We start from the raw sequence: 14,240 nt of genomic DNA, 5'->3' as shown, positions 1-14,240 counted from the left end.
ATTCAACACAAGTCGCACGTGGCCGGGTCCCTAAGAAAAAGCTATATAGGACTCCATTCGGCAAAAGGTAGCAAACGGTGATCATTATTATTCATGAGATTTTAAGCAATTGCTTTTTGCCTAAGCATTGGCTACCTTTTGCTACTTGAGCTTTTGCTTTTTCTTAAAAGCTTTTGCTTTAAGCAAGTGCTTGTTTTCATTCATCAGGCTCTTTATATATACATACATATATATATATATATATATATATATATATATATATATATATATATATATATATATATATATATATATATATATAGTGTGCATATATTTGTATATATACATATGTATATATATATAATATATATGTGTATATATATACATACACATATATATACACATGTATATATACACTATATACTGTATATATATGTATATATATATATATATATATATATATATATATATATATGTATATATATATATATATATATATATATATATATATATATATATATATATACACATAAATATATGCACACACACTATATATAAATATACAGTATATATATATATATATATATATATATATATATATATATATATATATATATATATATATATATATATATATATATATATATATATATATATATATATAGTGTGTGTGTGTGTGTGCATATATTTGTATATGCACACACACTATATAAATATGTATATATATATATATATATATATATATATATTGTGTGTGTGCATATATTTGTATATACTGTATACATATGTATATACAATATATATGTGTATACAGTATATATATATACAGTGAACCCTCGTTTATCGCGGTAGATAGGTTCCAGACGCGGGCGCGATAGGTGAAAATCCGCGAAGTAGTGACAGCATATTTACCTATTTATTTAACATGTATATTCGGACTTTTAAAACCTTCCCTTGTACGTAGTACTGTTAACAAACCACCCTTTAATGTACAGAACACTTAATGCATGTACTACAGCACCCTAAACTAAAACAGGCACAAATATTAAAGGCGATTTTATATCATGTGTTTCCTAAACACCTAAAAAGCACGATAAAAAATGGCAACCAATGTTTTGTTTACGTTCATCTCTGATCATAATGAAGAAACAAACTCATTTAGTGTACACATATATGTACGTATAGGTTAGTTTTTGCATCGATTATATTGATTATACAGTACTGTATGTTGATTTTTTTATTACCAATGTTTTAGTTTACGTATTTTTCTTAGGACTTCCAAATGAAATCTTTTTCTTTATGACGCCGCCTGAAACGACGGCGTGTACGCTCAGTAAACAACCACGCTCAGAACAAACAAGGCATTTAACGCGCATGATGATAGTGATAAATAATGATACAGTACATACAGTATTTACAGTAAAAGCATTTACAAAATATGTTACCTTACAAATATAAATTATACAGTACTTGTACGTAGCAAAGCAGGAAAACAATTTGAGAGAGAGAGAGAGAGAGAGAGAGAGAGAGAGAGAGAGAGAGAGAGAGAGAGAGAGAGAGAGAGAGAGAGAGAGATTGTTTTACGTACGTAAATGTAAATTTTAAACAAAAAAAATATGATAGGTTACAACATGTAGACTTTTAAAACCTTCCCTTTAACTTAATGCATACAGTACGTACATTACTAAACTATAAAACAGGTTAAAGTAAAAAATAAAGATTGTTACTGTACTCACCACGAAAGAAGTTCAAGAAAAACTTGAATGACGATGGCGATGAATTTGCTGCACAGTAGAAATGATGATGATGAAGCTGATGATGTGTTCTACTGTGCAGTCAATGATAGTATTTTACGTCTTCAGACGGAGGTGTCTTTTCCTGGGACACCTCTTCAACTTCTTCAATTTCTTCCGAAGGCGTACTAGCAGGAGGAACTGGCTCTTTTTTGCGAGGCTGGAAAAACATTGTGATCGGAAGTTGTTGCCGCTGCTTCTTTTTTCGAACCAAGAGCATCCTGTAGGGAGTCGTGATGTCATCAACCTTGTTGCAGAATTGCATCGAGCGAACCATATCCTCGTCCCACTCTTGTAACATTTCTTTCGCCTCCTTCATATGGTTGCAGAACTTGGCAAGCCGTTCTAATGTTAAGCCCGTTTCTTCGACATTTTCTTGGGTCTCTTCCTGGGTACCCTCACTCTCTTCCTCACTTGCTGATTTCGTCAGGTCTTCGAGGTCTGCGTCAGTTAGGGGCTGGGAATGGCAGTCCAACAACTCGTCGACGTCTTCAGTCGTCATGTCGCCAAACCCGTCACCCCCAATTATGGCAGCCAACTGCACAGATTTCCGTATTGCAGAGTGTTGGATTTCCGACGGAGTAAATCCCTTGTCGTCGTAAACAATATCGGGCCACAGCTTCTTCCAGCTCGCATTTACGGTTGCAGGTTTCATCTCTTGAAGTGCCTTTTGAATATTCTGCAGGCACGTGGCTATGGTGTACTGCCGCCAGTACGCCTTCAAGTTGAAGTCTTCATCCTCGTCATCTTGGGCAGCATCCACACACGCAACGAGGTCCGCCAAGGTATTCTTCGTGTAGAGGGCCTTGAACGCCCTGATAACCCCCTGGTCCATTGGTTGAATTAATGACGTGGTGTTGGGTGGCAGGAACTCAACCTGAACGCCCTCACGCGACAGGTCAGTTGCGTGTCCACCAGCGTTATCCATAAGGAGAAGAATCTTGAATGGCAAGCCCATCTCTAAGAGATATTCATGGACTTGCGGGATGAAACACTGGTGGAACCAGTTGGAGGTCAGCATCTTCGTAATCCATGCTTTTTGATTATGCATCCAGTACACGGGAAGGAGATTCTTATTTTTATTTTTCAAAGCGCGAGGATTTTTCGACTTATAAATAAGCCCCGGCTTTAACAAAAATCCAGCAGCATTGCCACACATCACGAGGGTAACGCGATCCTAGAATGCCTTAAAGCCAGAGGCTTTGGCTTCCTCTTTGAACAGGAAAGTTCGCGACGGCATTCTCTTCCAAAACAAGCCGGTTTCATCCATATTAAAGACTTGTTCCGGCTTGTATCCACCTTCAGCGATAATGTTCTTGAAAGTCTGGTTCACGTAAGTTTCAGCAGCGGCAGTGTCAGCGGAAGCAGACTCCCCATGCAGGGAAACGCTTTTCAGGGCGAAGCGTTTCTGAAACTTCGCGAACCATCCTTTGCTTGCGGAAAAACGTTTCTGAGGCTGGGAATCAGTGGATGTCCCTGGTTGAGGATCATCTGCATCATCATCATCTTCAGCATGGTTGCCGTCGTCCTCTTTAGGTTCCTTTGCAGCAAAATTCTCATATAAGCTCAAAGCCTTTGTTTGGATGGTGTTCGTATCCAACGCTATGTTCTTCTTCCGGCAGTCAGCAATCCACACAGCTAAAGCACCTTCCATGCGTACGATCGTTTTATTACGCGTTGTAACGACTCGCTTCGCTGATCTGCTAAAGGTGATTGCAGCAGTCTTTCTAATGTTCGCCTCGTCCTTCTTGATGTAGCGAACGGTGGATTCGTTGATGCCAAAATGGCGGCCGGCGGCCGCGTAACTTCTACCATCTTTTAACATGTCGAGAAGCGTAACCTTCTCAGCTATCGTCATCATCCTTCGGTGGCGTTTAGGCTCACTACCAGCCTTACTAGAAGCAGAACGCTTGGGAGGCATTGTAACAGAAAGTTCAACAAAAAGTTCAACTTAAAACAGTCGCACACAGCACAGATTAAACTTCACAAAGTTAAGAACGTCTACTCAGCAATACGCGGAAAGAGAAAGTGAACGATGCAGCCCCGCGAGAACTTTGATGCTGCGGGTAGAAGATGCGGGCAAAACACCAATCACAGGCTAGATAACAAAACTTGAGTTTTGATTCGTCATCTATCAGCGCTTGAACCAATCACAACCCGTCTTAGTACTATGGCGCGTTGGTTACTCATAGAAGATGCCCCCGCGCATACTGAACGTACGTAGATTAAGTACAATACCGTAATAATAATAAATAATGATAATAATACTGTACAGTAATAATAATAATAATAATGATTAATAATGATAACAATAATAATTTTATTAACAACAACAACAATAATAATAATAATAACAATAATAATAATAATAACAATAATAATAAAAATTTACGTACGCTATTTTACGCCTCTCTCTCTCTCTCTCTCTCTCTCTCTCTCTCTCTCTCTCTCTCTCTCTCTCTCGTACGCTTACAGTATTCGAAATGTGATTTTTGCAACAAAGAATATTATTGGATGCAGTACTGTACTACGTACGTATACATACAAAAGATTCATGGAAAAGAAGCACATCCATTACAGTACACACCATTCTAATATGGTATGACTGCATCTGATTTGCGTTTCATGTTCGATTTAATTTTACTACGTACTGAATTATCGTATGATCACATTCTCTTTTCGTGTTTTATTTCTTTCTGTGCTGAATTATATATCATATGTAATGCAATGAACAATCAGTAAGAGCAGATATTACTAATTACAGTTTTAATGGAATTACAGGTAACAAAATATCGTATTTGGTTGTCTTCAGATTTCGCGGTATTTTCGAATTTTCCGGAAAATCCGCGATATGTATATATATATGGGTTATGGGAAAACCCCGCGAAGTGGTGAATCCGCGATTGTCGAACCGCGAAGTAGCGAGGGTTCACTGTATATATATATATACAGTGTAGGCTATATATATATATATATATATATATATATATATATATATATATATATATATATATATATATATATATCTATTAGGATTCAGTGTACCATAATATGTACCCTAATTCTGATATTTTTGTACCATAATTTCAAGTCAAATACCATAATCTGTGATAAGAAGGCGAAATGAAATGCCCAACTTCCCATTGCTAAAAAAGTGAAATAGTGAGCAAATCTTGTAATGATCTCATCTATAATGTTTGCAACATAATTAGAATATACTTCGTGATAATGGGAAAATTATTATACTGTACTCATAAAACAAATGAGTAGAAGATAGTAATTAATATTTTTAAGAAATCAAATCTTCTAAATCAAATATTGACTGTCCTATATTCGTGAGTGACAGCAGTGCATACTTAATAATAATACCAATTCCCTAATATCGCAAGAGGGTCTGCCCCTCTCTTTTATTCCTCTCCCGTACTTCTCTTTCTCCCTATTTCCTCATTCTTTCCCATCCCGAGTACCTGCCTTTGAGCTATAAACTGGATTGTATCCAGGGGTACTCTTCCTTTCCTCATATTCCCCACTTCCCTATTGTTATTATTGCTTCCTTGCAGTGCAAATACATGGAATGAATGATTTAGAACTAAGACCAAGTGTTGTCTCCGATGTTATTCAGAGGTAGACAGACTCGGAATTCTCCTTGACATTGTATAATGGTTCTTTCCCGCCATTAGCTCGCTTTGCTCGCATGAAGATAAAACATCAAGCTTGTATGTACTGGCAAGCGGTAATGTTGAGCTGCGCACGCTAACATTACAGGAAAATAAAACATCAATCTCGTATGCACTGGCAAACGGTAATGTTCGCGCATGCGCAGATTATCAAGGAGAATTCTGAGACCGGGGGATCGTTCAGACTGTCACACCGGCACAGGGGACACCAAGTTACCCTTACCAGCCTACCAAGCACATGGAATACCAGTCTCCCGTCTGTGCCTGCCGGCACATTGGACTTGCTTGCTTGCTTGTTAGATTGCCCAGCCTTGTGCTGGACACGGGCTCTTGCGTTGGCCGTAGCAAGGCAAATTGGGTACCAAGTTACCCCTCCCATCTTACCCGGCACAGGAGACACCAGTCTCACGTTTGTGCCTGCCATATGTCTTCTATTTAGGTGTCTGGTCATGGACTCACTTATACAATTAGAACAGACACTGCAAGAAGTATTCAGAGAAATGCAGTCTCTGACAAATGTCAAGATCAGGAGCAATCAAATTACACCTGGAACACCACTTATTTTCTTGTTAAGGTTATTGTACTGATAAAATTAAGGGTGTCTGGTTCCAGTTTAACATTAGCCTCCATTTCCTCCATCAGGTAGAGAGATGTCTAAAAAGCCTTCGATTTAGGGGTGCAGATTTAGTATGTGGCTTACTTTTCGAATATGGCCTACGCAAATTTATCTGTTTTAGTATGTGGCCTAACCTAACCTAACAAGCCAGGTAGGCCGCATACTAAACCAGAATAAAAAAAGGTAGGCCACATACTAAACCGGCACCGATTAGAGTCCGCATAGAAAAGGGTTTGCTATTCTTTTCGTAAAGATTTAGGTTCTATTAATAGCACTTTTTTGCGGTTGTTTTTGAGGAAACTCTAAGTGTTCCATATTCTGCATAAAAATCACAAGTAAACGAATTCATAATTTCACCGCCGAGTTACAACAGCAATACCCATCCGTCCCCACCCCAGTATTTGACAGTAGGCTGTTCCTTTTACCTCCTTGCTAGCTCTCATCGATAGCGAGTCTTATTAATTCCTTGCCTGATCTGACGGAGGTTCCACTCAAAACCAATTTACCGGGTGAACCTGTAGTGGGGAAGGTACAAAAACCTGACTGATCATAAAATTTTAATTGAAAAAGAGAGAGACCTCCATCTCTCTCGTCTCCTACCATAAGAAACATTAAAGTCAAGACTTCAAATAAATATGATGTCTTGTCTGCTGATGTTTCTGATCAACTGGAAGGTGAATTGAACAAATCAGAAATTCAAGTAGAGGTCCACCATCCTCCTCAACAATTAGATCAAAAGGACACAAAGAAAAAGACAAACACAAAACCCACTTTATCAAGATCCTCTCTAGAGATAACACCAGGAAATATTGTTAGATCAAATATTGCCAATGGGAAGACTTCATCTAAGGTGTCTTCCAAAAAATAAACCATAGTTTTTTCCTCCATTCTGCAATGGAATTGCCAGGGTTTAAGGGCGAAATATGAACAACTTAAGCTCCTTTTACGTGAGTACTCCCCTATAACTCTCTCTCTACAAGAAAGCAAGCTCGATGCTAATACTCCTTGTCCTTGAGAGTATGTTAGCTATAGGACACCGTATGATCAACGAGCCCGGAGCCATGGGGGAAGTCTTGTATACGTTCGTCGAGATGTTCTGTCTATCTGTACCCCTCTGCAGGCAGTGGTTGTACAGATTGATATAGGGAGAAAATACACAATCTGTTCTCTTTACTTGTCTCCAAATGATAACATCTCACATCAAAATATAGTAGAGGTGATTAAATAACTCCCACAACCTTTTCTCTTACGAGGAGATCTTAATAGTAGACATCCTTTATGGGGTGATGTTTTGGCAAACGCAAGGGGTAATATTATATCATCAATTTTGGAGAATGAAGATGTAGGACTCCTTAATACAGGAGAGCCTACACACTTTCATGTTCAGACAGGTGCCTTATCCTGCACTGACCTATCAGTTGCAAGCTCTAACTGTCTTCTCGATTTTAATTGGAGAACATTAGATGATTGGCATACTAGTGATCATGCACCAATTGTTATAAACACCAACAATGGTCCACCTTTACAGAGATCGCCTCGATGGAATCTTGATAAGGCGGACTGGGATAGATTTCGGGAGTTAAGTGAAATTGAAGGAAATGCAGAACAGTTTGAAAGTGTTGTTGATCCCATAGACTTACTTAATGGAACTCTTCATACAGCAGGAGTCTAATTCCATTCCCAAAACAACAGGGATATTCAGACGACGACCAATCTCCTGGTGATCATCAAAACTAACTGCCTTGCACAGAGCCACAAGAAAGTCTTTTAACTTGATTGCGCATGCGGCATACTGAGGAGAATTTAGTCATATACAAGAAATGTAGAGCACAGTTCCGTCGTGCCATGAAAGCTAGGCGCCAGTATTGTGTCATTTGTTTCCTCCATTAACAGTAGAACACCAACATCATCTGGGTGGAGAAAAGTCATAAAGATAGCAGGCAAATTCACTACAAATCCACCACCAGTGTTAAGGGTAAATGGCCAGTATATGACTGGAGCAACCGAAGTTAGCAATGCCCTGGCTGACCACTTTTCAAATGTATCGTACAAGTGTGAATCAGTTCCTGGTCACCAGTATGGGAGCATTGAAGAAAAGAAAAATTTAAATTTCGCAACAAGAAAGCAAGAGTCATACAATTCTCCTTTTACTGAAAGAGAATTTGATTCTGCACTTGCTACGTGTAAGGATACAGCCCCATAAGCAATGATTAAACACGTACCTTTTAATACAAAGTTATTTATTTGAAGCATTTTTAATAGAATATGGCATGATCATAGTTATTCAAGTGTTTGGGAAATAGCCAATATTTTAGCCTCTTTGAAACCCGGTAAGGAAAATTTTTTAGCAGAAAACTATCGACCTATTGCATTGACTTCGTGTTTATGTAAAATCATGGAGAAGATGGTCAATGCAAGGCTGATGTGGTACCTTGAAAAGAGAGGTATTTTATCGATTCAATGTGGATTACGAAAAATGCACTCAACGACTGATGTGTTGATACGACTTGAGTCTTCTATTTGTGAAGCCTTTGCTTCCAAACAGCACCATGTTACAGTATTTTTTGACCTTGAAAAGGCATATGGTACCACATGGAGATATGGTATTCTTAAAACCATTCATGAATTGGGATTGAGAGGAGAGCTGCCACTATTTATTCAGGCATTTCTTTCACATAGAGTTTTTCAAGTGAGAGTGGGGGAAACTCTATCAGAGAGTAAGTGCCAGGAAGAAGGAGTTCCTCAGGGTAGTGTGCTGAGTGTAACCCTTTTTGCACTAGCAATTAATGGGATATCCTCAGCCATTCCCCAGGATGTTCTCTCAACACTTATTTGTGGATGATCTCTCAATATCATTTGCTGGCATTAGAATGGCAATGGTTGAGAGAAAAATCCAACTCTCTATTGATAAAATTATCCAGTGGGCTGACATGAATGGATTTAAGTTCTCGACAAGTAAAACTACCATTGTCCATTTTTGTCGTATCCGGGGAGTACATCCAGACCCGGATATATACATTAAAGGTCAACGGATACCATGTGTATCGGAAACCAAATTTTTAGGTTTGATATTTGACTGTAGACTTACATGGGTTTCTCACCTAAAAGCGCTAAAAGCTAAATGTGTTGAAGCTCTGAATATCTTAAAAGTATTGTCCCATACATCATGGGGGGCAGACCGCAATACTATTTTAAAATTATACAAGGCCTTGATTTTTTCCAAAATTAGTTATGGTTGTGAGGTATATTCTTCAGCCACCCCAAGCCGGTTAAAAATATTAGACTCTATACATCATGCAGGTATTAGATTATCTACTGGAGCTTTTAAAACCTCGCCTATCCCAAGTCTCCTTGTTGATGCTGGAGAGTTACCTCTAGACCTTTACCGAATGTCTTCCATTCTTCGGTATTGGTTTAGAATGCAAAGACTCCCTAGCTCTCTAGCCTTTCAGACTGCAAGCCTTGTAAGACACGCATCATACTTTGAGTTGCACCCAAAATTTCCTCAACCTTATGGCTTTCGGGTGAAACGATTTTTAAATAGTCTGGATATAATTAGAAATAAGGTACTTCCATTCAAGGTATCATCAACGCCTCCATGGAAATTACCTGACATATCTTTTTGTAAATACTTTATTGGAGTTAAGAAGAATATGACTGACTTAGAATCCAGGTCTCTTTTTATGGAACATGTCGAAGAACATAGGGGATCGACTTTTATATATACTGATGGCTCCAAATCTGATGCTGGCGTTGGATTTGGAGTACATAGTAATGATTTTAATTGTAGAGGTGCACTTCCTCTAACAGCTTCCATATTTACTGCCGAACTGTATGGCATATTAACCGCTATTGAGAAAATAGCTTTGGAAAAGGAGGGTAATTTTACAATTTTTAGTGATGCAAGGAGTGTTCTTCAAGCTTTAGAAGTTTTTAATTCTAGTAACCCTCTAGTTTTAAAGATTTTAGAATGGCTTTTTATTATTGGACGGAAAGGTATAACTGTTCGATTTTGTTGGGTTCCAGCACATGTAGGTGTGTCTGGGAATGAGAAGGCAGATTTACTGGCGAAGAATGCGGCATCCGAGTTGCTACCAAGGAGGTATCCCATTCCATGTAACGATCTCCTACCTTACATCAAGAAATTGGTTTGTGATAAATGGCAACAGCACTGGGACAGTCAAGACGGCAATAAAATGAGGGAAGTAACAAATATCATATCACCTTGGAGGTATAACTTGATTCCCCGAAAATGGGAGACGTCTCTTTGTCGTCTCCGTATTGGTCACACACGGTTGACACACGAGTTTCTGCTGAAGGGCCAACACCAACCGTATTGCGAGGACTGCTTAGTACCTTTAACAGTGAGGCATTTGTTGACCGAATGCCCTAATTTTACTAACTTAAGAAATAGATATCTGTTTGAGGCTCGAGGTGAGGATGGCAGGTTTATCCTAGCCAAGATTCTTGGACATGATGTGTCTGACTATGCGAGCGGAATTTTTAGATTTATTTCAGAAGCAGGTCTTATGAAAACTATTTAACTATTTTAATGACTTCTTAATTTTTATGGTTTTAATCGAATTCTCTTTTAATTTTCATATACAGTAAATGGTATCGGCGTCAATGACCTTAGATGTCAGGATGCCAGAAAACTTTCAATCAATCAATCAATCAATCTTCCTTTCCCTGTTGGTTTTGTGACAACTAGGGACCCATTCGGTTATATTTTATGAGAGAGAGAGAGAGAGAGAGAGAGAGAGAGAGAGAGAGAGAGAGAGAGAGAGAGAGAGAGAGAGAGAGAGAGAGCTGCTGACTGTATTATCCAAAGGTAAATAACTCCTTAAGACAAATTGAATACTGACATAACATGACTTGTCATTACTTAAATTGATCAGTTGTAGCAGAAGCGATAATGAATAATGAGGGAATGAGGACACAAGACGAATTTAAATAACCATCACAGACACACACACACACACACACACACACACACACACACACACACACACACACACACACACATTATCATCTTAGTAATATACCCAGACAAGATGGTGTAGTATAGGCCGTAAATGACGAAACTACAAAGATCATTTTAACACCTTTTTAATTTGGCGATCGGACATTTTCAATCCACTTTTTAATCCGCTAAAAATGAAATTTACTTTTTGGAATAGAGATTTAATTAAAGATCATTAATTCTTACTCTTTTCAAGTCCCTTTGTTCATTATTTACTGCTTATTTCTTCTTATTCCCCTTCTTTCAATCGCTATCTTTTCCTGTGTCTCAATTCTTTCGCTTGAGCTCCGTCCTGGCTATAGGTTTACCCCCACGGTCTGAGTTGGGGGGGGGGGGGGGAGGTAGGCTTCTTGTGAATATTCATAATAAAGGAATTGCTGAAGAACTTTAGGGAAAATCTTGTTCATTTCATAATATTATTGATATTGATAATAATTATGAGGAAAATATAAGATAATGAAGTTAATCTCTCTATTGAACTTATATGATAAAAACGTCAATTTTGAAGGTCTTTATTCATTGATTTAGAAAGGTTTATTTAACCTTATTTGATTAGATTATATCTATCTATCTATCTATATATATATATATATATATATATATATATATATATGTATATTTATATATAATATATATATATATATATATATATATATATATATATATATATATATATATATATAATGTTATATATATATGTATATATATATATATATATATATATATATATATATATATAGTTATATATATGTATATATATATATATATATATATATATATATATATATATATATATATGTGTGTGTGTGTGTGTGTGTGTGTGTGTGTGTGTGTGTGTGTGTGTATTGTTATTGTGATACCCAACGTAAAGGGTTTGCATATCGCCATGATCAGCAAAGCTATACTTAGTCAGGGCCACCCATACTAGGATGGTTTGCTGTGAGCGATCAGAGTAAAGTCTCCCAAGTCTCCCACCATCACCAATCCGCAGTGGCCAGCGTGGGGATGAAAATGGCTAAACCCCAGACCTATGAATAAAGGAACAACGACATGTCTGAGGCCTTTGTCCTGCAGTGGACTAGGAACAGTTGCATTTAGTGTTGTGTGTGTGTTTGTATGTGTGTTTTTATTATTATAGATTCTATTTATTCGTATTGTGAGAATTTTTCAAAATTTTAGTGACTTGATCTAACATCATTTAAATTTTGGAAATTTATTTTGCCATCCAAGATATGTAGAGTAATAATACACATTTGCGTTTGTGCATATATATATATAAATATATATATATATATATATATATATATATATATATATATATATATATATATATATATATATATATATTTATATATATATATATATATATATATATATGTGTATATATATACATTTATATATATATATATATATATTTATATATTTATAATGTATATATATACATTATATATATATATATGTATATATATATATAATTATATATATATATATATATATATATATATATATATTTATATATATATATATATTTATATATATATATATATATATATATATATATATATATATATATGCGTAACGTAGTTTGGGATACGGAAGCTAAATTGTTATTTTCCCGGAGTTGAATTGTGAGAATTTCCCGGAGTGTTAGAGTGGGGTATTGTGTTGTCCCGTTTATAACTATGGTAGAGTGAGACTCTTTTCTTAGTTAGTGTCACTCGGGTCAATTGACCAAAACGGTTTTGTCCATTTTTTCTGGATAAATCATTTTTGTGGATGGAATTTTTTGAGTTTATACTTGCATGTAGTGTAGTATTGAATATGAACAACAACAACAACAACAACAATAACAACAAATACAAATGAAGCCGTTTCTAGTCCACTGCAGGACAAAGGCCTCAGACATGTCTTTATTCATGTCTATGGTTTGGGCGTTTTCATCACCACGCTGGTCACTGCTGATTGGTGAAGGTGGAAGAATATGGTCTGATCGCTCATAGCAAACCAACCTAGTATGGGTGTCCCTGACTAGTACAGCTTAGCTGATCACGGCAATACGCAAACCCTTTCACCACGTTAAGCATCCACACTTAAGTGTGGATTTTCATTCTACTGTGAAAATCCACACTTAAGTGTGGATACCTTAACGTGGTGAAAGGGTTGACGTATCGCCGTGAACAGCAAAGCTGTACTAGTCAGGGCCACCCATACTAGGTTGGTTTGCTCTGAGTGATCTCACTCAAGTCTCCCTCCATCACCAATCTGCGCAGGCCGGGTTGATGATGGAAACTGACCAAACCACAGACATGAATAAGAATATATCTGAGGCCTTTGTCCTGCAGTGGATTAGAAACAACTGCTGTTGTTGTTGTTGTTGTTGTCATACTGAGAAGAAATACAAGTTATAAAATTCTTAAGGTGTATTACACATTGTTTAAATTTAATCAGCAATGGAAAACTATGAGTTAGAATGTTTAAATGATAATTATTTTAATACCCCTATATATTTCTTCTTCGTGTTTATAGTAACTTAATTTCTTTTCCTTTGAGGACTATTTTCTTGGTCCTATCAAACTTTTTGGGGACACTTGGGGTCCCTGTGTCCTCACAGGACATACAAGATTAATTTGACGTATACATTCTTGGGAATTAAGAGTATCAGAGAGCGTATTCCACAGTAATCCTCTAATTCCCAATTATCGAAACAATTAGAAAACAAGGAAGTTTTCAGTTTCCTCTTGAAAACCTGGGAAGTTGGTGTGTGTGTGTGTGTGTGTGTGTGTGTGTGTGTGTGTGTGTGTGTGTGTGGCTGAAGGCGGAGACGACTTCGTCATTATTCTCTCTCTCTCTCTCTCTCTCTCTCTCTCTCTCTCTCTCTCTCTCTCTCTCTCCTTCATACCTGAAGACATTTGGACTCCAGTTGAAGCCAAAAGAAGAATTCGTTGGACTCTCTCTCTCTCTCTCTCTCTCTCTCTCTCTCTCTCTCTCTCTCTCTCTCTCTCTCTCTCTCTCTCTCTCTCTCTCTCTAAATATGAGCTAAAATATGTATAGCTCATCACTATCGAAATAACATTAAATTACTTTCGTGAAAATAAAAGATATATTTTATTTCTTTTTCTTCTTTTGGAGCCCTTGGGCTTATAGCATCCTGC

The sequence above is a fragment of the Palaemon carinicauda genome, chromosome 43 (assembly GCF_036898095.1).
Source record: "Palaemon carinicauda isolate YSFRI2023 chromosome 43, ASM3689809v2, whole genome shotgun sequence".
Taxonomy (NCBI): domain Eukaryota; kingdom Metazoa; phylum Arthropoda; class Malacostraca; order Decapoda; family Palaemonidae; genus Palaemon; species Palaemon carinicauda.
This window is presented reverse-complemented; position numbering follows the sequence as displayed.